Below are 22500 nucleotides of genomic sequence, written 5' to 3'. Positions count from 1 at the left end.
AAAAATATGAAACTGATTTGTAATACATTTATATACTGAAATTTGCTTTTGTTATTTTACTGCTTAATCGTGGGTGCACTTTTGTGTATGAGACTTCAACGTAGTTCATATTTATGCATTGTATGTATGTATGTATGTATGTATATATATATAATATATATATATATATATATATATATATATATATATATATATAAGAGAGAGAGAGAGAGAGAGAGAGAGAGAGAGAGAGAGAGAGAGAGAGAGAGAGAGAGAGAGAGAGAGAGAGAGAGAGTGTATTGGTATGATTATATACCTTTATATATGTTTGAATGTATGCATAGTGTATGTTTGCATGCATGTATAAATAAATACACAGTTATACAGCTAGAAGGGAGAAAGTTAACTAGAAATTTAGCAAGAATAACCGGAGGTTTTTATATTAAATAAATGTAGAGAAAGGTTAGTGAAAAAAAGGTTCTCAGTATATGGATGAAATGGTAAGGCAGCTCTGGGATGATGGAGAGAGTATTGTGGATTGCTGAGGATATAAAAGAGGCAGAGCTAAATAATTCAATATTGGTTAAAGTTGAGGATGCTTGTGAAAGTTCCAGTTCAGTATGTAATGAGAGCAATCAAGAGATTTAATGATGAAAGTCTTTTAGAGTTGATTTGGGTTACAGAGCATACAAGAGTTCATTAGTAGAGACACCAAGGGCTGATGGGATCTCAAGTAAAATGTAACAGTACTGAAGAATAATGGCGTGATCAAGTGGCTGACCATTGTTTGTAAGGTATGTCCTGGTTGAGGGAAAGGTTCGGGATGGATGGGTGAGAAGAATAAGCATTCCATTGTATGAAATGAAGGTTAGGAAAGGAGCTGTAAGAATAATAGGAACATAATGTTACTCGTTGTAGGAGAGAAGAAACCATAAAAGATGATGGAAGTATTGGTAGGAAAAGAGCAGTGAAGGTGTATAAAATGAAGGAGTGTAGATCACTAAGCGGAGAAAGCAGTGTCTATTATGAAGTTAGAAATAGCGTAAGATAGATTCGGTAGCGAGGAAATGTCGAGGGTATTGAAAATGTGTGATATAGAGTTCGATAAATTCTGAAGTGCTTTTTGAAATATGTAAATGGGGAGAAGGACTGGTTTCGTGTAAAAGTGGGTCTGAGGTTGGTCTATGTTTGTTGCTCCTAAATATCTTGAATCGATTAATGCAAAATTTAAGACAAAATCATTATTATTATTATTATTATTATTATTATTATTATTATTATTATTATTATTATTACATGAATGATCAGAAAATGAGGCCTGAATGATATGTGGAGGGATTGGTGTTTGCAGATATTATGAGTGCACAATCGAACAAGTTATGAGGTAAATAGAATTCAGGTAGAAACAGTGCTTATTAATATAGCATTTGTTAAAATAGAATTGTAAACACTTGCGAGTTAATGTAACAGTTGATTGTATGATTAGAAAAGGGTCATAGAATAGATGACGCTAGAAAGGCAGTAGCGTGTCTGCTAAAAATTGAGTATAGACACGAGATTGAAATGTTTAAAGCTATTTTGATCCACTTCTCCTTAATGGAAGTGATGTGCTTATGTTGAAGGCAAATATGAATGTAATTGAATTGAGGCTTATATTATGAATTGTTTGCATAAACAATTGATATAGGGGGAAATAGGAAAATGCATAGAAATGTTGAAAATTGATGAAGATAGGTTGGTGAAAGAGCATTTTATTTTAGAAGTGTCAATAATGAAAAGGTAAAGCCGAACGGTGCCATGTGTTAAATGGCTCGACACATTATTTGTAAACTTTTTGCACAGGAGTCTGGAGCCAGTCTTGTAGAAGTTTTCTCCTCGGAGGGCCCATCGCAATTCAACACTTAAAGTGTGAATGCAATAGTAACTATTGCGTTGGTTTTTCTATGGAGCCACCCCTTGTTATGGAAAACACACACACATGCACGCTAAACTATAATAGTCTGACAGTTATTGTCGCCATAGTTCCGTTTGCATGCAAGTGCGTACAGTCTACGGTCACCATATCCTGATTTCACGGGTTTGTGAACATTCTAGCTTAGAAGGTAATGACCCAACAACCTGTACTACACAGAATCAAATTTCTCTGGTAAAATTAATTTAAATTTTGTCTAGTTTTTCTACAGTTCCGTTGCAGATGTCTGAGAACCTAGAACCTATGTGTGTATGTACAGTGTACAGTATATATACTGTATATATATTTGTATGTGTGTATATGTATATATACCTGCATTGTGTATATACATGCGAGAAGCAAATACCAAGGAAAAAGGAAAATGCTGAGTAATTATTTTTATTTTAGCTTTTGGTTTAATGCATCTGAGCATCGTGTGGTCCTGTGATTTTTACACGTACACACACACACACACACACACACATATATATATATATATATATATATATATGCATGTATATATATATATATATATATATATATATATATATATATATATATATATATATATATGTGTGTGTGTGTGTGTGTGTGTGTGTCTGTGTGTGTGCGTGCGTGCGCGCGCGCGTGTGACCTATAACTATGACTGATTCTAGCAAACATCTAAACAAAACTGAAAAAAGGTCATGATCCCCCCCTCTTTTTTTTCTCTTCCCTTCACTACTATACCCAAGTAACATCTCTAATGCAAGACCTCTTTCTTCTGAATAATAAAGAACATTAAGGCTATTATGTTCTGCAAAATTATTTAACAAATTGGCTACTTTATTTCACTATTTCCTCTTTACGTCTCGTTACCGACCTCGTCTCCATTATCTCTCGTTTTATCATTCTATTTGAAAGTGTGATAAATTAGAACCTCGTACTCCATATACGGTATCAAGAGGACTTGGAAGAGGACAGTCACCCGGAAAGGTCATTAGAAATGTTGAAGAATGTGAAAAGAATGTGAAAATCTCTTCAGGTGGTCCTCTCTAGATGGGCGAGAATGTTTCCGTGGTAATAAATCTCAAGAATGTTACATAATGATTATATATGTTAAGTTTCATCGGATTTAGTACAGTTGTTATCTCTCTCTCTCTCTCTCTCTCTCTCTCTCTCTCTCTCTCTCTCTCTCTCTCTCTCTCTCTCTCTCTATGTAGGACAGTTTCAGAGGTTCAAAGCAGGTGGTATTACTCTCTTCCTTGTTGTTTAGGTATAATCAATTTAATTTGAATAGGAAAAAAAGTATTATATACTAATCCATGTGCATCCAAAGAGTAGGTCCTGTTACCCGCTTCTCTTTCTCTTTAAAAGTTCAAGTTGTTTTGATACCTTAACCAGGTGGTTTAAAGTAGCACTTGAATGAACCCCACCGTCGATGTCGTAAGTGGAGCCATGTAGCAGATTTCAGCTGAACGTTATGGCCTTTATTGCGTTCTACAATTAGTCGTTATTGAAGAGCTGTTGCCTCGCCCCATGCGGTCTTAGTCCTTTGGATTAGCTTGTCACTTGTACATCGTCTCAAGTTCCTTGGATGAATTCCGCCCGATGCTGCCTTTGAGGACCCACTTTTTCGGCAAGGGTCGATTTGGTAGCGGGATACGAGTAGGTTCGAATGTTTTTTCAATTGGGTAAGAATTGTTTGCGTAAAGTAGGGACCCTCCAGATTTAAAAAGAAATGGTGTATTTTTAATAATATTTTGAAATAGTATCCATATCTACATTGTTTCGATTAATCTTGAATCATGGATTCAAAGAGAAATTAAATTGTATAGCTTTAAAATAGAAATTTTAAGTAATCTCCATATCTGTAATGTTTCGAATGATATTTAAATGGATACATTTCATTAGCAAGCGTAAAAAACAATTTCCTACATTCAATTTTCTATCGAAATATAATTTATATTTTAACACGAATGTCGACCAGGAATGCGTGAAAGTAGTACCTCATGATGGAGGCCGAATTTGGTGAAATCGCGGTGGTAAGTGTTTGTTTTAAATCTCTTTACAAATTTAATTACAACGTTCCGGGAGGAGATATTAGTTTTCCATTTCCACATCGTAAATACGGGTTCTGACCTACATCCCCCGTAATGTAGCTCGCAAAAAGGTAATTGACTCTGTTCTCGGGTTGAAAATGCTCTGGGCTCAAAAAAAAAAAAAAAAAAAAAAAAAAAAAGTTGTCGGAGAGCGGATCTCATTACTTGCTGGAGAAGATCCGATTAGGTAGGGCGATTCTCTCTTTCCCCTGGCTGGTGCTGTATAATTTCACCTGGCCATCCCTTTCAATTAACGGCCTTATAATTGGCTTGTGATTGCTTATCGCGTCCCACACAACTATTCTTTGTCAAAGCATCTTTTTTAAGTTTTTATATGTTGGGTATTTCGTGGTAAAATGTCCCTTCTTTTTCAATTGTTTTTTTCTATAGCGGTACTGTGGAATTAGGAGTGATCTTGTGGTTTGTTGATGGGGTTGAAATATTAATAATTAAGGAGTGAGAGATCTGGTGAATGATGGGGTATTTAACCGGGTGAATGATGGGGTATTTAACCATATCGAAACTCAATCTCTTTTATTCTTCAATGTTTTTTTTTATTTATTTTTTATCAATACGATTTTTTTATTAGAGTATATATGATATGATTAATATTTTTTTAACGTTCAAACTAGGTCTTTTTCTTTAACCGATGAAAGATCATTTGACATTTTATCAAAATAATTTAACAGCGCATGACCAGCACCATTTTTTTATATCTTTTTTTTTTTTTTTTTTTTTTTTAGTTCGACCTAAAGATTGTATTGAAGGTTAATTGGTATTTAATCTTAAAGGTGATTTGTCTAATCTTAGAGGTGATTTTATGGAAGTAATTCAACCCCGATCTCAAACACTTAGCGCGAGGAGGATTGACCTTAAAAGTCTTAATAAAAGTTTCTACTGGCAAATTGAATTTTAAAAGAGTAAACGGTCACAAGAGAAACTCTCTAACGGGAACGGGGAATAATTTGATAAAACATTTTATCATCTAGATCTGGTTATCTCTTTTTTTTTTATGGTATTTTAGGAAATGTCAGGGAGGTGGTGAGAGTTGCTTCACTCATATTCAAGTTATACAGTTATGTGATGCTTTGGCTGGTAAAAAAAAAATACTTAATTTATCAATATTCCAGTTCTCTCTCTCTCTCTCTCTCTCTCTCTCTCTCTCTCTCTCTCTCTCTCTCTCTCTCTCTCTCTCTCTCGTAAAAAACTCAATTTCTCAATATTTGAGTTATCATCTCTCTCTCTCTCTCTCTCTCTCTCTCTCTCTCTCTCTCTCTCTCTCTCTCTCTCTCGTAAAAAACTCAATCCCTCAATATTTGAGTTATCACCTCTCTCTCTCTCTCTCTCTCTCTCTCTCTCTCTCTCTCTCTCTCTCTCTCTCTCTCTCTCTCTCTCTCTCTCGTAAAAACTTATCAATATTCGAGTTATCACCTCTCTCTCTCTCTCTCTCTCTCTCTCTCTCTCTGTCTCTCTCTCTCTCTCTCTCTCTCTCCCTGTGATTATAGACTCAATATATTTGTATTAGAGTTATCTCTCTCTCTCTCTCTCTCTCTCTCTCTCTCTCTCTCTCTCTCTCTCTCTCTCTCTCATAAAAAACTTATCAATATTAGAGTTATCACCTCTCTCTCTCTCTCTCTCTCTCTCTCTCTCTCTCTCTCTCTCTCTCTCTCTCTGTGATTATAGACTCAATTTATTTTATTAGAGTTATCTCTCTCTCTCTCTCTCTCTCTCTCTCTCTCTCTCTCTCTCTCTCTCTCTGAGGTCATAATTATTGACCTACTTCTTAGGTCATGTACGAAGAAGCTTTCATAAAGTAAGCGAAATGAATTCATAATCAGCTGACAACCATATTTGTTGTGGACGTTTCTTTCACAGATCAATTATATCAAACGTCACGGCTGATCGTTCTGCGCATACAAATGTTCTTCTTCAAACGTTCTGTGATTCTTTGAAGCACTCAACGTTATACTCTTTTAATTGGGATCTTCTTAATTGAATAAAGTAACTGTACTGCGAATGGTTGATATGTCATCTTTCGTGTACCTCTTAATTGCTCTGACCACCTCACGTAGCCTCTGTGCTATGACTTTAATAATGTTATCAGTTGTTTTTTGTTATTAATATATATATATATATATATATATATATATATATATATATATATATGTATATATATATATTTATATATATACAGTATATATATATATATGTATATATATATATATATATATATATATATATATATATATATATATACAGTATATATATATATATATATATATATATATATATATATATATATATATATATATATATATATATATATATAAAATATATCTTTCCGGTCATGCTCATCTCTCCCCGACTTTCGGATAGAGAAGAGGGAGTAGTCATACCATGGGGATAGTGGAGTGCTTGCAAGTGTGTACATATCTATCTAAATATTTAACCGTCATTTTTGACGGGTCACATACACAAGTATAGGCTATATATAATGTGTAATACGTGCATGTAATACTTTAGTCAAATTCGCTCATGACATACATTAACAAATTTTAAACTTTAATGTTGAATTTATTCTACCTTTGGAATAAACTACACCAGAGGGGAATTATACATGTTAAGTACATCTGGCCAGGTTGAATGAATTTGTCACTACTTTTGCATCAGACCATTTATTCATAGATTCAAACCCCTGCTGGAGGAGGTGCATAGACCATTCCACATAAGACTTATGTTCCTCGCAGTGTAGCGTGAATTCGATATCAAGAAGGGGGTAAGGAGAATGTATTTTTACCCCATTCAATATCAAGATAAATTAAGGAAAATGTATTTTTATGCCATTCGATATCAAAATATTTTAAGGAAAATGTATATTACGGCATTCAATATCAAGATATAGTAAGGAAAATTTATTTTTACGAAATCTCTATATCAAGATATAAGGAAAATTTATTTTAACGCCTGAAATTATTTTTACACCATTCGATATCAAGATATGTTAAGGAGAATTTATTTTTAGACCGTTCGATGCGAAGATATGTGAGGGAAAATGTATTTTTACGCCATTTTGTATGATTGACGTGTGTTTTTTTTTTTTTTTTTTTTTTTTTTTTTTTTTTTTTTTTTTTTTTTTTTTTTTTTTTTTTTTAGTCAGTTTTTCAAGATCTCCGAAACGCGATAATGAAGTATATGATGTGATCTATGGAGTGCTTCGATGGTGAAAGAACAATTGCCATCCATGCAAGCAATTTGCCCTTGGGGCATAAAGGTCATTAAAAAGTGTTGTAACGGTAAAAATGGTTAACACTTGAATTGTCTATCCTGCTGAGTCATGGAGACTGAGATTATGTGTATGTTTGACAGAGATGATTTCGTAATCGTATGACGTGAATGTTCATGATTGCCTCAAGTATTGAATCAAGTACATCACAAGTGTCCGAATGATCTCTTTACAGTTAATTAGATCCTTTTATAACCCAGAAAAGTTAAGAGTCACATTACGGTAGAGAAGAGCAAGCAGTTGAAATAGAAGGTAGAAAGGAAACGAGAATTTGAGGGAGGGTGAAAAGATCTTCAATGGTGAAATAGATGTAAGGAAAAAGACTGATGAACAAATTGATATCTGGATGAAAGATGCGAATGAAGAGATCATATCTGAAGCGAATGCATTGCTTGGTCCATGTAGTGAGTATATTTTTTTTTCACAAATTCAATCGTGACTTCTTATCCTATGGAATATATAGTTAATTAGAGTTTGATTTGTAATATACATACATACACACACATATATATACATATACATATACAGTATATATGTATATATATATATATACATATAATTATATATCTATCTATATATATATATATATATATATATATATATATATATATATATATATATATATATATATACACACACACACAAATCGTCTGAAATTACTTATAAAAATCAGGCTATATATCTGTTTAGTGAGATCGGTGTTACTCTATGGACATGAGTCATGGTATGACAATAAAACAATCTCCAATAGATTTAGGAGATTTGAGGACAAAGCTCTCAGAAGGATATTGGGAGTTAAATGGCAGGACAGGATTAGAAATGAAACCATAAGAGAGATTACTTGAGTGCCATATGTGGATGAGATCATGATGAGGGAAGATTGAGATGGTTTGGGCATGCTCTTCTCACTCCCCAAGAGAGATTAGTTCACCAAACATTCAGCTGGGTTCCACAAGGCGCTAGAAGAGTTGGGAGACCCAGGCATACATGGCTGAGGACTATGAAGCGCCAAGTAGGACATACTGAATGAAGTATTGAATTAACAGCTGATGATAGAGACGGGTGGAGAAATCTAACCGAGGCCCTTTGCGTCGATAGGGGTTGTAGATGCTGATATATATATATATATATATATATATATATATATATATATATATATATATATATATATATATATATATATATATATATATACAACGAGAGAGAGAGAGAGAGAGAGAGAGAGAGAGAGAGAGAGAGAGAGAGAGAGAGAGAGGTCGTAACCTTAAACTTTTAGGTTAGCGAAAGGGAGTAAGGAATGTGAAACCATGCTTAAAAAAATAGAAAAAAGCATATATGACGTTCGTTGATCACACAGACGATCCTGCCAAGAGAACAAAAGATCCTGGGCAGAAGTAGAATGAATTTAGCTTGTGGTTCTATTAAAAAAAAAAAAAAGTAAAAAAAATTGTTATTCAGTAATGCCCATAAAAAGTGACTTCAGACAGTCGCAATTTGAAAGAACTTGAAAGAATAAGAGAAGCTGTGACGGATCTTTTTTTTTTATTTTTATTACCTGTCTTACCTGTTAAAGGTAGCAACAGATGAGTTATAGTGCGTCGGGCAGGTTTTTAGGTTGGCCGGTTTTGTATCAAAAATCTTGCTGCGTGTGATCCTGATTGCCTTTTTAAGTTTTACCTGTTGCCCTACCCAGTTTTACTTTGCATCTTTTAATACTGGATGTGAGATTGGGGTTCATTCTTTTGGATGTTGGGAAGGGTTTCGAGTTGTTTGGTCGTGAATGGGATTTGTTGAAAATTTGAGGAAATTGATTTTGGGATTTGTTATTCATGATTTAGTTGGATATATGTATATATACTGTTTATATATATGTATATATATATTCTGCATGTATATGTGTATGCATGTATGTGCATTGTTGTTATTGAACCATTTGATTATATATATATATATATATATATATATATATATATACATATATATATAGATATATATATATATATATATATATATATATATATATATGTATATATATATATACAATACATATATATATATATATATGTATATATATATATATATATATATATATATAATGTATGAATATGTGTGTATATGTGTATGCGTTATTATTATTAAACCTTTGCAACATGTCGCCATCATGAAAGACCGTCTTAATAAAGGTATACAGTAGGAGCTGGCGAATACCCTACGTAAGCAAGAGTGTGCTCCCGTCCAGAGCAAAGCTCTTGTCAAAGCTTATTATACCTGTAGCTCCCGAATGGGCGTTGAGAGACAGCTTAGCGAGTTGAGGATCCACCGCAGCCAGGTCACTGGGTAGCATGAGGTTAGTGAATTAGAGGAAATCCGTAAAAGTTTAGACGTTTCGTCTTGCTCTCGTTCTGAAGCCGACCGGTTGAATATCAATTGCTCCCGTGCCATGACTCGGCCGGATCGAAATGAATGGAGAGGTGGATCCACGGAAGTCGGGACTCAGCAGATGATCGCTGGTAAATGCTACTGGTGCTGTGTTCTAAGTCGTAGCTTTGGTTTCTCTCTCTTACCATTTTTATGTTTGTTTTCGGTGTTTGGGCATATCTATCTTGATTAGGTTGTTCTAATTTGTTTGTTCCTGTCTTTGCTTAAATAAATATTTAAATTTCTTTAAATTTTCTTGTTCACTTTAATTGTTGTTTGTTTTTATGAATAAATTTGTCTCTCAAACATAGGATTCTTTGGATATTTCAACGAATGATATCGATGTCATAAGACCAAACATCTAGTTTCTTTTTGTTTGATCTTGACTTCATTAGTTAAACATTCCCATTCTACATGCATTCATTTACACTATGTGTGATGAATGACAGTAGTTCTGTAGATTATCAATTAATCTTTTAATTTTTTACCGTTTATGTCAGATCTTTATGAACGCCAAATCCTCTAGACGAGTAGTTGATCTCGTTTTGACTTCTTGTAGTGTTTCCCTTTCAGACCGCTTCATGCGTATATGAATGTCTTAGGCATTGCGTAACCTGTTTTGGTGACTGTAGTATTCAACATAAAACTAATTGGCATCTTTTGTTGTTGGTAGGTGAATGTTAATACCTCTGCCAATGAAGTTGAAAGGAGGTTATGTTTTCACCCGTTAGTGTATTTGTAAATTGTGTGTGTGTTTGTTTGTGAACAGCTTCCTGGCCACAATTTTAATCGTAGAGTAATGAAACTTGCAGGGATTAACTGTTATGTAAAAAGCTAGAAATTATTAAATTTTGGAAGGTCAAGGTCACGGTCAAGCAAAAAGTCAAATTCACGTAATCAGCCATGTTTGGACATCGTTGTCACAAAGATTTTAAACTTGGTTCATATTTAAGTGTATGAAAATTCACGCCAATTAATGCATGTTAAGGTCAAAGGTCAAGGTCGAGCAAAAGGATGAGAAATACGCTGCCGCGGTGGAGGTCTGCGCTCTACTGAATGTCCCTCTAAGTTTGTTATGTTACTTATTCATCTGAGAGTGGTTTAAACCAATACATTTCAGTGATAATGTGTAAACTCTTCGAATTTATATAACAACATTAATACACGTCTTTGGTTCTTATATCAATGCTCTATACCTTTTAACATTTTTCCTTTAAAATATTTAGGTTTTTAAGGAACAGATTTAGAAAGTTAAATTTAAATTTCTGTTTATAGCTGATTTTTATCTCTATTTTTTATTAATAGATTTATTATTCTATAATATATCCTTCTGAATTCATTTGTTAGATTTATTATTTTATAATATATCCTGGATTTATCAGATTTATTTTATTATATATCCTACTGAATTTTTCAGTCAGTTATTTTATAATATATCCTTCTGAATTTATCGGATTTATTGTTTTATATATAATACTGAATTTATCAGTTAGATATATTATTTTACGATATATCCTTCTGAATTTATCTGTCAGATTTTTCTTTTTTATAATATGTCCGTCTGAATTTATCTGTTAGATTTATTATTTTATAATATATCTTTCTGAATTTATCAGTTAGATATATTATTTTATAATATATCTTTCTGAATTTATCAGTTAGATATATTACTTTATAATATATCTTTCTGAATTTATCAGATTTATTATTTTATAATATATTCTCCTGAATTTATTCGGACACGCTCAGTAAGAAACGAGTTCAACTCATAGGGCTGAATTATATCCCCCTTTCAATGAAATAGAAATGTTTCCTTACTTGATTCTGGCTCTCTCGATCATCACTGCTCATATTCTGCGCACAAGTTATGCCTTCTAACATTTCTCTCATTCATTCCCTCCCTTTTGCTTCACCAACACCACAACCCTCGTTCTCTTTGTGCCTTAAGGGGCCCATACACGTTCAAAAAAAAAGCGTCAAAATTTTGCATCAAAATTTTGATATCAAAATTCTTATGCAAAATTTGAGTGTGTGTAGGTTTTGACATCAAAACGTCCTACACACACTCAAATTTTGCATTAAAATTTTGATATCAAAATTTTGATGCAAAATTTTGACGCTTTTTTTTAACGTGTTTTTAAGCCATTAGTCTTCTGTGACATATACTGCCTGCATTTCACCTCAAGTGGTGCACTGTAGATGTTTCTTAAAGGTGTTTGCAGCGTCCCTGAATGGCCATGAGTTCCGGCACCTTATGATCTAAATTCATAGATTTCCTGAACCAAAGACTCCAGTCCTTGATCCTGGTTGAAGGTATTGCACAGCAAGATATACTATAAAAAATCTGGTTGGTCCAAATTCCACCTCCCCACTACCACCCACTTCACACCCCCTCCCCACTCCCACCAACATCACACCCCCTCCCCATTCCCTCTCCTTGCGTGTTTCAAATGTTACAAGATTCTTTTGTCGTTCTTTAGGAGAATCTCTCTTTCTTCATCACATTCTGCTAAGTTATATTCTTTATTTTCATGTTTAAAGGTTTACAATTGTGTCATTTTTCAATTTGTTCTTCTTGTTACTTTTCTTTAAGGGCCACCCAAGACCTAAAGCATCGTATCATTTCGAGCCAGTGAGGCAATTTCACATTCTTTCAGACATTAATTTACTCTACTCTGCTATCTTTGGTATTTTACTTATCACTCCAATATCTAGAAATTGATTGAATTTTGTTACTTTTTGAAATTGGTCGCTAGTTTTGTCGTGTTCATTTATTGTTGAAATATTCCAAAAACATTCGTCCAACAACAACGAAGATTATTGATATGTTCCAAAAGCGTTCGTCCAAGAACCACTAAGATTATTGAAATATTCCAAAAGCGTTCGTCCAACAACCATTAAGATTATTGAAATATTCCAAAAGAGTTCGTTTAACAACCACTAAGATTATTGATATATTCCAAAAGCGTTCGTCTAAGAACCATTAAGATTATTGATATATTCCAAAAGCGTTCGTCTAAGAACCATTAAGATTATTGATATATTCCAAAAGCGTTCGTCTAAGAACCATTAAGATTATTGATATATTCCAAAAGCGTTCGTCCAAGAACCACTAAGATTATTGAAATATTCCAAAAAAAAATTCGTCCAACAACTACTAAGATCATTGAAATATTCCAAAAACATTCGTCCAAGAATAACTAAGATTATGGAAACGTTCCTAAAACCTTCGTTCACCATTGGGTAAGACTAACTAGTCTTTGGACTTGATTGATTGATTCGATACCATGAACTGGCCTTACAACCCCAATGTTAGAATAAAAGCTAGAGCGCTAGCGATAGGTTTCATGCAATTTTAAGTGATTAACGGGCAGGACACGCAAAGCAAATCGATTTCATCTTTTTATGATTCGTAGTGTTTGGCGAAAACGGTTGCATGCAAGACCCATTGTGATTATTTTTAAAAGTATAATGCAGGTTTCTTCAGTAACAGTGGTATTACGAATACATATTTGATGACGTTCCTTCCTGTTTCTTAATAATATTGGTCTACATAAGATTTTTTTCATATTTCTGACCATCCTTTGCATTTAGATCTAACCAGACCGTACTATCCTGTACGTGCTAGGCATGCAGTTAATTCGAACAGCCATGCCTTTTCCATCATAAGGCTCAGTGCTACACAGTATTGTAAAAGTTTTAGTTCAGCTGCGACCAAATTGTTGAATGATCTTCCTAATCGGGCAGTTGAATCGGTGGACCTTCAAAAGTTTAAACTTGCAGTGTTTTCCTGTTATATGTTAATGGAGTGGGTACTTGGATATTTAAAAAAAAAAAAAAAAAAAAAAAAAAAAAAAAAAAAAAAAAAAACCCTGAAAGAATTCTCCTGGAAGCATTTCTATAACCATATGATAGCTTGACTATACAGTAATTACTGAAATTACTGACGGATTGATTAGATGTCGTTATAATGTTGATATCATACAATGTTAAAAATTCCCCCCCCCCCTGTAAAAATCCTGGAATAAATGTTACCATGCATGTGCCGTTTTATGAATGGATATATTGACGTAAAGGAGTGATATTACGGTCACCAGCCCGTAAAAGATAATAACAATGTAAGATAAAAATTACGGTCGCCTGTATTTTACTGAAATACGGCTGGGAACATTATATTTTTACAGCGAATTTCCGATTAGAATTACGATTTTTAACGGCATGTAAATAAAAAAAAAGATTCTAATCTCACTGAAATTGTGAGAAAAAATAGTAATTATTTTGTCGGAGACAATATGTATAGTCAATTCTTTTTAATGAGGCAGATTTGCACCGACTCACAGGGGTGCCCTTTTAGCTCGGAAAAGGTTCCTGATCGCTGATAGGTTGGACAAGATAATTCTAACCAATCAGATAGCCGGAAACTTTTCCGAGCTAAAACGGCACCGCTGCGAGTCAGTCCAAATGTGCCTCATTAAAAAAAATCGAGTATAGTTTCATTCAAGTGTGCAGTAAAATCTTCGCTGGAATTGTGTAAATTTTGCATTGTTTCCCACACTGGTGCTCAGAAGAAATAACAACTATTGATATGGAGTTTAGCCTGGAAATTACATTAGTGTCTATTTAGAATAGAATTTTATTTCAAGCTCAGAAAATATACTTTCAAATTTTGGCAAAGCCCAACTAAATCTTCCACAGACACAAGTAAGCTAATTTCATCTTTTGATTGTATATCACCGAATTGTGTACTTTCTTAGGAAAATATATTAATATATAAAGTATTTACATCGTTTATCAATCTTTTTTTTCAAATGAAGACGAAAAATACGTTTTTTATTCCCTTACTGTAAATGAGCATGTCGAGATATTAGGTACAGATGGATACAAGAAGTCCTGGCACACCGCGCGCTCATAAATTGCGCCCTGTTACACCATTGCTGTACGGCGAGTGACCAAATAGATAGTTTATGGGAGAAATGGCAGAGGAACTGGAAGCACAGTAAGGGTGTTACAAGGCGCACTTTCTCAGAGCTAGGTGTGCCAGTATTTCCTGTGTACAACTGTACGTTCCCCCCCGTGAAATGACACCGCTTCAACTGAGGCCTTGTGATTACTCCATTTCGCTCTATTTTACTGTAAATGAGAGATGTATTTTTGCCTTTTGCCAAATCTGTGGTGTTTATAGACATACAATTATAAATCAAAATAATTGAGACATCGCTTTTCCTACCTTTTGTATTGAATTCCTTAAGTTTAGGAATATGTTTATATATATATATATATATATATATATATATATATATATATATATATACACACACATATATATATATATATATATATATATATATATATATATATACATATGTATGTATATACATATGTGTATATATATATATGTATGTATGTATATATGTATATATATATATATATATATATATATATATATATATATATATATATATACATATGTATGTATATACATATGTGTATATATATATATATGTATATATATATATATATATATATATATATATATATATATATATATATATATATACAGTGCAGCTTACTGAAAGCTGTTGGGTTTTTTTGATAGAAGCATTGCGTGCTTGAATCGCATTAAAGCTGCTCAGTGGGTAGTTATTTACGTTAGCTATTTTATTACGAGTTTTTATTGTGGATTGAAAATTATTACCTTTTGATATACGAGAGAAAACTATTCTTATATCTAATCCTTTTAAATTTACAAGAAAAAACGAAAAACAAATTGCAATTCATTCTTAATTACATTGTATTTGCTTTCTATATGTTTGCTATGTGCTAGAAGAAGTGTTTATTTATTCATCGGCCCTTTCCATTTTAAAACAGTAAATGAGACACAGCAGTATTAATTGTCTTGGAACCACCTTGCGTTAGTGTTTGAATCGGTCGTTGAATGTTACTTTTTATGCGTATTGAGCCGAAAGCTGAAGGTGGTTTTCATGTACCAGTCTTTGTAAAACCTAGAATAATTTAGCCTGAATGAATGAGGGTAAGGTTGTGTTTAGTTCGTCTGAGCACCAGTGTGGAAAACAATGCAAAATTTACACAATTCCAGCGAAGATTTTACTGCACACTGGAATGAAACTATGCTCGATATTTTTTTAATGAGGCGCATTTGCACTGACTCGCAGCGGTGCCCTTTTAGCTCGGAAAAAAATTTCCTGCTATCTGATTGGTTAGAATTATCTTGTCCAACCAATCACCGATCATGAAACTTTTCCAAGCTAAAAGGGCACCCCTGCGAGTCGGTGCAAATCTGCCTCACTAAAAAGAATTGACTATACATATTTTCTGCAACCAAATAATTACTATTTTTTCTCACAATTTTTATAAGAATTGTTGCCTTCGCCTAAATGGAAGATTTTCCTAAGGGTATGTATTCACCCCGGTTTGTTCGTTTGTTTGTTAGTGAGGAACTCTACACAGAAACTACTTTACTGATTTTGACCAAAATTGGTAGTCATGATGGATATGACACAAGGATGAATCGGTGATATTTGGATTAATTAGTTTGTTTATTTATTTGTTTGTTTGTGAGCAACTTTACACAAAAACTCCTGTACCGATTTTGACCAAACTTTGGTTGGCATGTTGGGTATGGTTGTGAATGTTGTGACTTATATGATTAGCTGTTACGGTGAAGATTTGGTATCCTCAGTGATTAACTGTACAGTAATTGCTGTAAATATCATGAGTTCTTTTATTAGTCTGGATGGCTTAGTCTGGCTAGCTTTGTATTTTGTAGTCTATGATTAACTAGAGTAGTTGTTTATATTATGGTGTTAATGATTAATTATAATGGTTATGGATATTTTAATCTGTCCAGTTTGAATTGTAATGAATATAGTTTTTTTTTTTTTTTTTTTTTGGGGGGGGGGTGTCCATTTGAGTGGTTGTGGATATTATGGTTTCTGTTTCAACCCATTCTATTCTAACCTGGATATTCCTTTTTGATATAAATTGAAAAAGATGTCAGGAAGTTCATCACTCTGCTCTCCATGACACAAACTAACCCTTTATTGCTCCCACCAAACCCAAAAAGCTGTATAGGGTTGAGTTATCCTATTGGATATGCCCTGCTTGGTGATCTTCTGGGCTGGAGTTCAAGACCCGCTCAAGCTTGATAGTTTCTTGTAGTGTCTGCAATCTCACTATCCTTGTGGGCTAAGGAATTGGCGTTTGGGGGAGCCTATAGGTCTACTTAATGAGTCATCAGCGGCCATTGCTTGGTCCTCCCTCGGGCGGAGAGGGGAATTGGGCGCTGATGTCATATGTACTGTATATACTGTATGGTCAGTTAGTCTAGGGCATTGTATCTCGACCTTGGGCTTATAGCATCCTGCTTTTCCAACTAGGGTTGGAGCTTAGCTAGTAATAATCATCATCATCATCGATTATTATTATTAGTATTATTATTATTATTATTATTATTATTATTCATAAGGTGTAGTCCACGATACCCACGCAAACTTATAATAGCACAGCTTAAAGCCACTTCAGTTAAATGTTCATTAATGGGATTGGCAGCCTTGCTTGGCTATTTGAATAATAAAAAAGAAATAATCACTAACAGCATAAGGTTCGTTTATTCGACTCGTAATCCCAAACTCTGTCCCCGACCTACTGCAATAGAAAAGTTCATACGAATATGTCCTTTCCTCACGCAATGCTTTAGCATGTGTGTACTTTAACCACGCATGTTTCAACTGTTTTTATGGATCTGACAGTTGCAGTTATTAGTAATTAAAGCACTTGTTTTTTTCAGATTGTTCTTTTTACTATTTTCATTTATTTTTATTGGATTAAAGGTAAGGTAGAAGAGAGACTTTTGCTTTGGTATGCAGCTCTTCTAAGAGGACACTACAAAATCAAACCATTGTTCTCTGGTCTTGGGTAGGGCCATAGCCTCTGTACCGTGGCCTTCCACTGTCTTGGATTAGAGTTCTCTTGAGGGTACACTTGGGCACACTATTGTACCGTATTTACCTTCCTCTTTTTTTTTTGTCCCTGTTCTTAAAATATTTTATTTTAATTGTTAATCACTTCTCTAGTTTAATTTTTTCCTTTTCTTACTGGGTTATTTTTTCATGGGTCAGACAGTCGGAGTTATTAGTAATTAAAGCACTGTTTTTTCAGATTGTTCTCTTTACTATTTTAATTTATTTAAGGGGATTAAAGATAAGGTAAAAGAGACTCTTTAGCTATGGTAAGCAGCTCTTCTAGGAGGACAGGCCAAAATCAAACCATTGTTCTCTGGTCTTGGGTAGTGCCATAGCCTCTGTACCATGGCCTTCCATTGTCTTGGATTAGAGTACTCTTGCTTGAGGGTACACTTGAGCACACTGTTCTCATTTTTATAAGGTTTTATAGTTTATACTGTATGTGAAAGATCTAATTTATTGTTGTCACTGTTCTTGGAATATTTTATTTTGATTGTTTATTACTTCTCTTTATTTTTTCTATTTTTCCTTTTCTCATTGGGTTATTTTTCCCTGTTGTAGCCCTTGGGCTTATAGCATCATGCTTTTCCAACTACGGTTATAGCTCAGCTTGTAATAATAATAATAATAATAATAATAATAATAATAACAATAATAATAATTACTATAAGTAAGCACTGTAGGAAAATTAAAGGAAAACTGCCGCATTTAGCAGTAATTATAGCACTTTTTGAGTGGGGATACCATAACGTGGTAAAAGGGTTTGTGTATTGCCATGGTCAGCAAATCTTTACTCTTCAGGGTCACCCGTGCAAGGTTTGTTTTGATCGATCAAACTAAAGTCTCCCACCATCACCAATCCACACTGGCCAACATGGTGAAGAAAATTAGCCAACCCACAGAGAGGAATAAGGGCACTTTTGTCCTGAAGTTGACTTAGAAATGGTTGCATTTGTTATTGTATAGCACTATTAGTTCAGAGTTTAATTTCTATTATTACTTCCGTCCACGAAGTTGGAAGGAGGTTATGTTTTACCCCCTGTTTGTGTGCTTGTTAGTGAACACCTTCCTAGCCACAAGTTTAATTGCAGAATAATGAAACTTTTAGGGATTAACTTTTATGTAAATAGCTAGAAAATATTAAATTTTGGAAGGACAAGGTCAAAGGTCAAGGTCACGGCCAAGCTAAATGTCCAATTCACGTAATCAGCCATAGGCTTGGAGATTGTTGTCAGAGAGACTTCAAACTTGGTTCATATTTGAGTGTATGAAAATCCACGCCAATTAATACATGTTAAGGTCGATGTCAAGGTAGAGCGAAAGGTCGAGAAACAAGCTGCAGCGGCGGAGGTCTGCGCTTTACTGAGTGCCCCTCTAGTTTGCATCTATTTTGAGGAGACTAAACGATTGACATTGTCTAAAAGTGAGCTATTTTTTTCCTATTGGAGCCCTTGGGCTTATAGCATCTTGCTTTTCCAACTAGGGTTGTAGCTTAGCTAATAATAATAATAATGATGATGATAATAATAATAATGATAATAATAATAATAATAATAATAATAATGATGATAATAATGATAATGATATTAATAATTAATAATATTGTAGGAAGATTCCAGGGGGTATGCTGATTAAATAAGAGTGCATAGGAACACTCAACAAATTCAACTCTGTTCGAGTCACAAAAAGACAGACAAGGAACTTGCAATTGTACCGTGTGATGTTTATCGATTGATGTTTCAGGGACACGCTAATAGAGGGCAGTGCAATTCTTCTTTTGGAAAGAAGCTATATATCTTGCTAGGTCTTCATTTAGTGTTTTTTTTTTTTTTTTTTTTAAAACTAGCTTATTTTTACGGAGGGATTGAGGGTTTCAAAAACTAGGTTGGGGAAGCAAAAGTCTGGTCGTATTGAATGAGCTAAGCTAATTAAGTAGTTTTGCAATTATTGTCATAAACAAATATTAACCATTACAGTTTGGTATATTTTCAATTATCCATATGCCGATTAAGTATTTTTTTAAAGATTTGTTTTTAAAGAAATTCCAGGAATATAAGATGTTGAACAACTAATATTGAAAATACAAGAAAGTATCGGTTGGAAAGTAAAAGAAATATATAGAAAAAAATCATAAAGCAATGAAGCTTTGAGGCGGAAAAGGACAAGAAATAATATCACAATCTAAAGGGTCCAAAAGTTTTGAAAACGATAATATTTAGTTGATTGATGATTTTTGGTGTTTTGTGGTTTCATTTAAAAAATAAACCAATAAGTGAGAAAAGTGTTCACCAATGTCTCTCCAAAACGTTTGTTTATTTATTTTAATGTGGTTGCTATTCTTAAAATATTTTATTTTTCCGTTTTTCCTTTCCTCACTGAGCTATTTTCCCTGTTGGGGCCCCTGGGCTTATAGCAGCCTGCTTTTCCAACTAGGGTTGTAGCTTAGCAAGTAATAATAATAATAATAATGTGGTAATGCTTCTAGAGCAATCTTTAATAGATAACTTTATTTAAGATTGTAATGAAAGTTATATATTTAATGGTTTTTGCCATATTAATGTAGATTTTGTATATGATTTTGATGTTGCTCTAGCAGTAAAAGGACCAATAGGATTACTTTACATGTGGTGGCCTATTGGAAACGTCCCTGCCCAGTGATCGCCAGACGGGGGTTCGAGTCCCGTTTAAATTCGTTAGTTCCTTTGGTCACTGCAACCTCACCATCCTTTTGAGCTAAGACTAGGGGGTTTGGGGAAGCGTATTGGTCTACCTGCTGAGTTATCAGCAGCCTTTACCTGGCCCTCCCTGGTCTTAGCTTGGGTGGAGAGGGGACTTGGGCGCTGATCATATGTATGAATGGTCAGTCTCTAGGCCTAGCATTGTCTTGCTTGCTAGGGCAATGTCACTGTCCCTTGCATCAACCATTCATGAGCGGCCTTTAAACCTCTTAAACATAAATGAGGTAGGGTGCAATGGCTTGTGACCATCAATCTGTTAATACTTGTTGGAATCCAAGAGGATAATTAATTCTGACGTCACACTTGCGTGGCTAAAAAAGATATTGTTAATGTTCATAGCATGAAGTTTACTGCAAATGCTTTATATCCTTGAATAGCATGCTCAAGCACTATTAGAGAGGAAGAGTGCTTGCTTTCGGTATTCTGAGGTTGGTTTAAAAATTGACATGAGTGAGACACAAAAAAACTGATAAAAAAAAAACTTGCAGTTGTGTGACGCTTAGTGATTGATGTTTTATGGACACTAATAGAGAGCAGTTCAAGTCTTCTTTGGAAAGAAGCTATTCATCTCTCAATTTCTTATTTCAAGTTTTTCTCTTTTAAATTATTTTTTTTTTGTCCCGAAGGTTTTTTTTTTTTATAAAACAAACGAAGAAAGAAAGATATGTAAAGTGTCTGTTTGATCATTGGAAATATGAAAAGTTTTGGAACGACTTGTGTAGGAAAATGATGTATATTCTCGAAGAAAAGATTCACGCTATTGGCTTATAGACCCTTTAACATCAGTGGGGCAGGGCGTGGCCTAGCACCCTCGCCAACAATAGATTACCTGCAAAAAACTATTTGGAGAACTAGTTCGTTTTACTCAACAGTAAATGTGGTATATATATATATTTATATATATATATATATATATATATATATATATATATACATGTATATATATATACATGTATATATATATATATATATATATATATATATATATATATGGACATATATATATATATATATATATATATATATATATATATATATATATATACATATATATAGACATACGAATATACATACATACACACACACATATATATATATATATATATATATATATATATATATATATATATATATGTTTGTGTGTTTGTGTATGGACATATATATTTATGTGGATGTGTGTACTTACCCTATGCATACGAACACACACACATACATACACATACACATATATATACACACAGTAGGTATCCATATATTATTCCTATGTGCAAGGTAGGTGGAACGTCTCATATAAACATCAAATTTAAAATATGGTTTAAATAGAGGATATGGTTATCTAGAAACAATATAAGCAATGTGGACTACGAGGATTTTCTACCCCGTAAATTTGAACAATCATATTTATTTAACGTTCCTAATTTTATATCTTATAACGAGAAATATAAAAATTATATTTATTTAACATTTTTAATTTTATCGATATCTTATAACTCGAATTATATAATTTCTACCCCTTAAATTGCAATAATCATATTTATTTAACGTTTCTCATTTTATATCTTATAACGAGAAATATAAAAATTATCTTTATTTAACATTTTTAATTTTATCGATATCACATAACTCGAACTATATAAAAAACATATAACGCAACTTTCACCTCGCGCCAAAATAGGTTAAAAGTGTAAGCTGGATAGTTGCATTTCTCCTAATTGTTAGATGCGCGATGGTATCGGGACGAAGCTGTCGCTGGAAACGTTAGATATTGAGTTTCAGGCTTGTTGTTAATCGCCGGACCATGGAAATGGTACATTGGGCCGTAATTGTTATTTTCATTTATGAGGCGAAACTTTTGGGGGCGAGGCGAAGATTATTTTTGACAGCGATGTTGAACATTTGATATTATTTTGATTTTTGTTTCTGGTTGTTTTAATGTTATGGTTGGTTTTCATGATGGTAATATGACGTTGATGTTGTTGATAATCTTCCCGTATGTAATAAAGAACACGCTATGTACAGTGTGTGTGTGTGTGTTTATATATATATATATATATATATATATATATAT

Source organism: Palaemon carinicauda, chromosome 44 (assembly GCF_036898095.1).
Source record: "Palaemon carinicauda isolate YSFRI2023 chromosome 44, ASM3689809v2, whole genome shotgun sequence".
Classification (NCBI taxonomy): domain Eukaryota; kingdom Metazoa; phylum Arthropoda; class Malacostraca; order Decapoda; family Palaemonidae; genus Palaemon; species Palaemon carinicauda.
The sequence above is the reverse complement of the archived record's forward strand: the minus strand, read 5'-3'. Positions refer to the sequence as shown.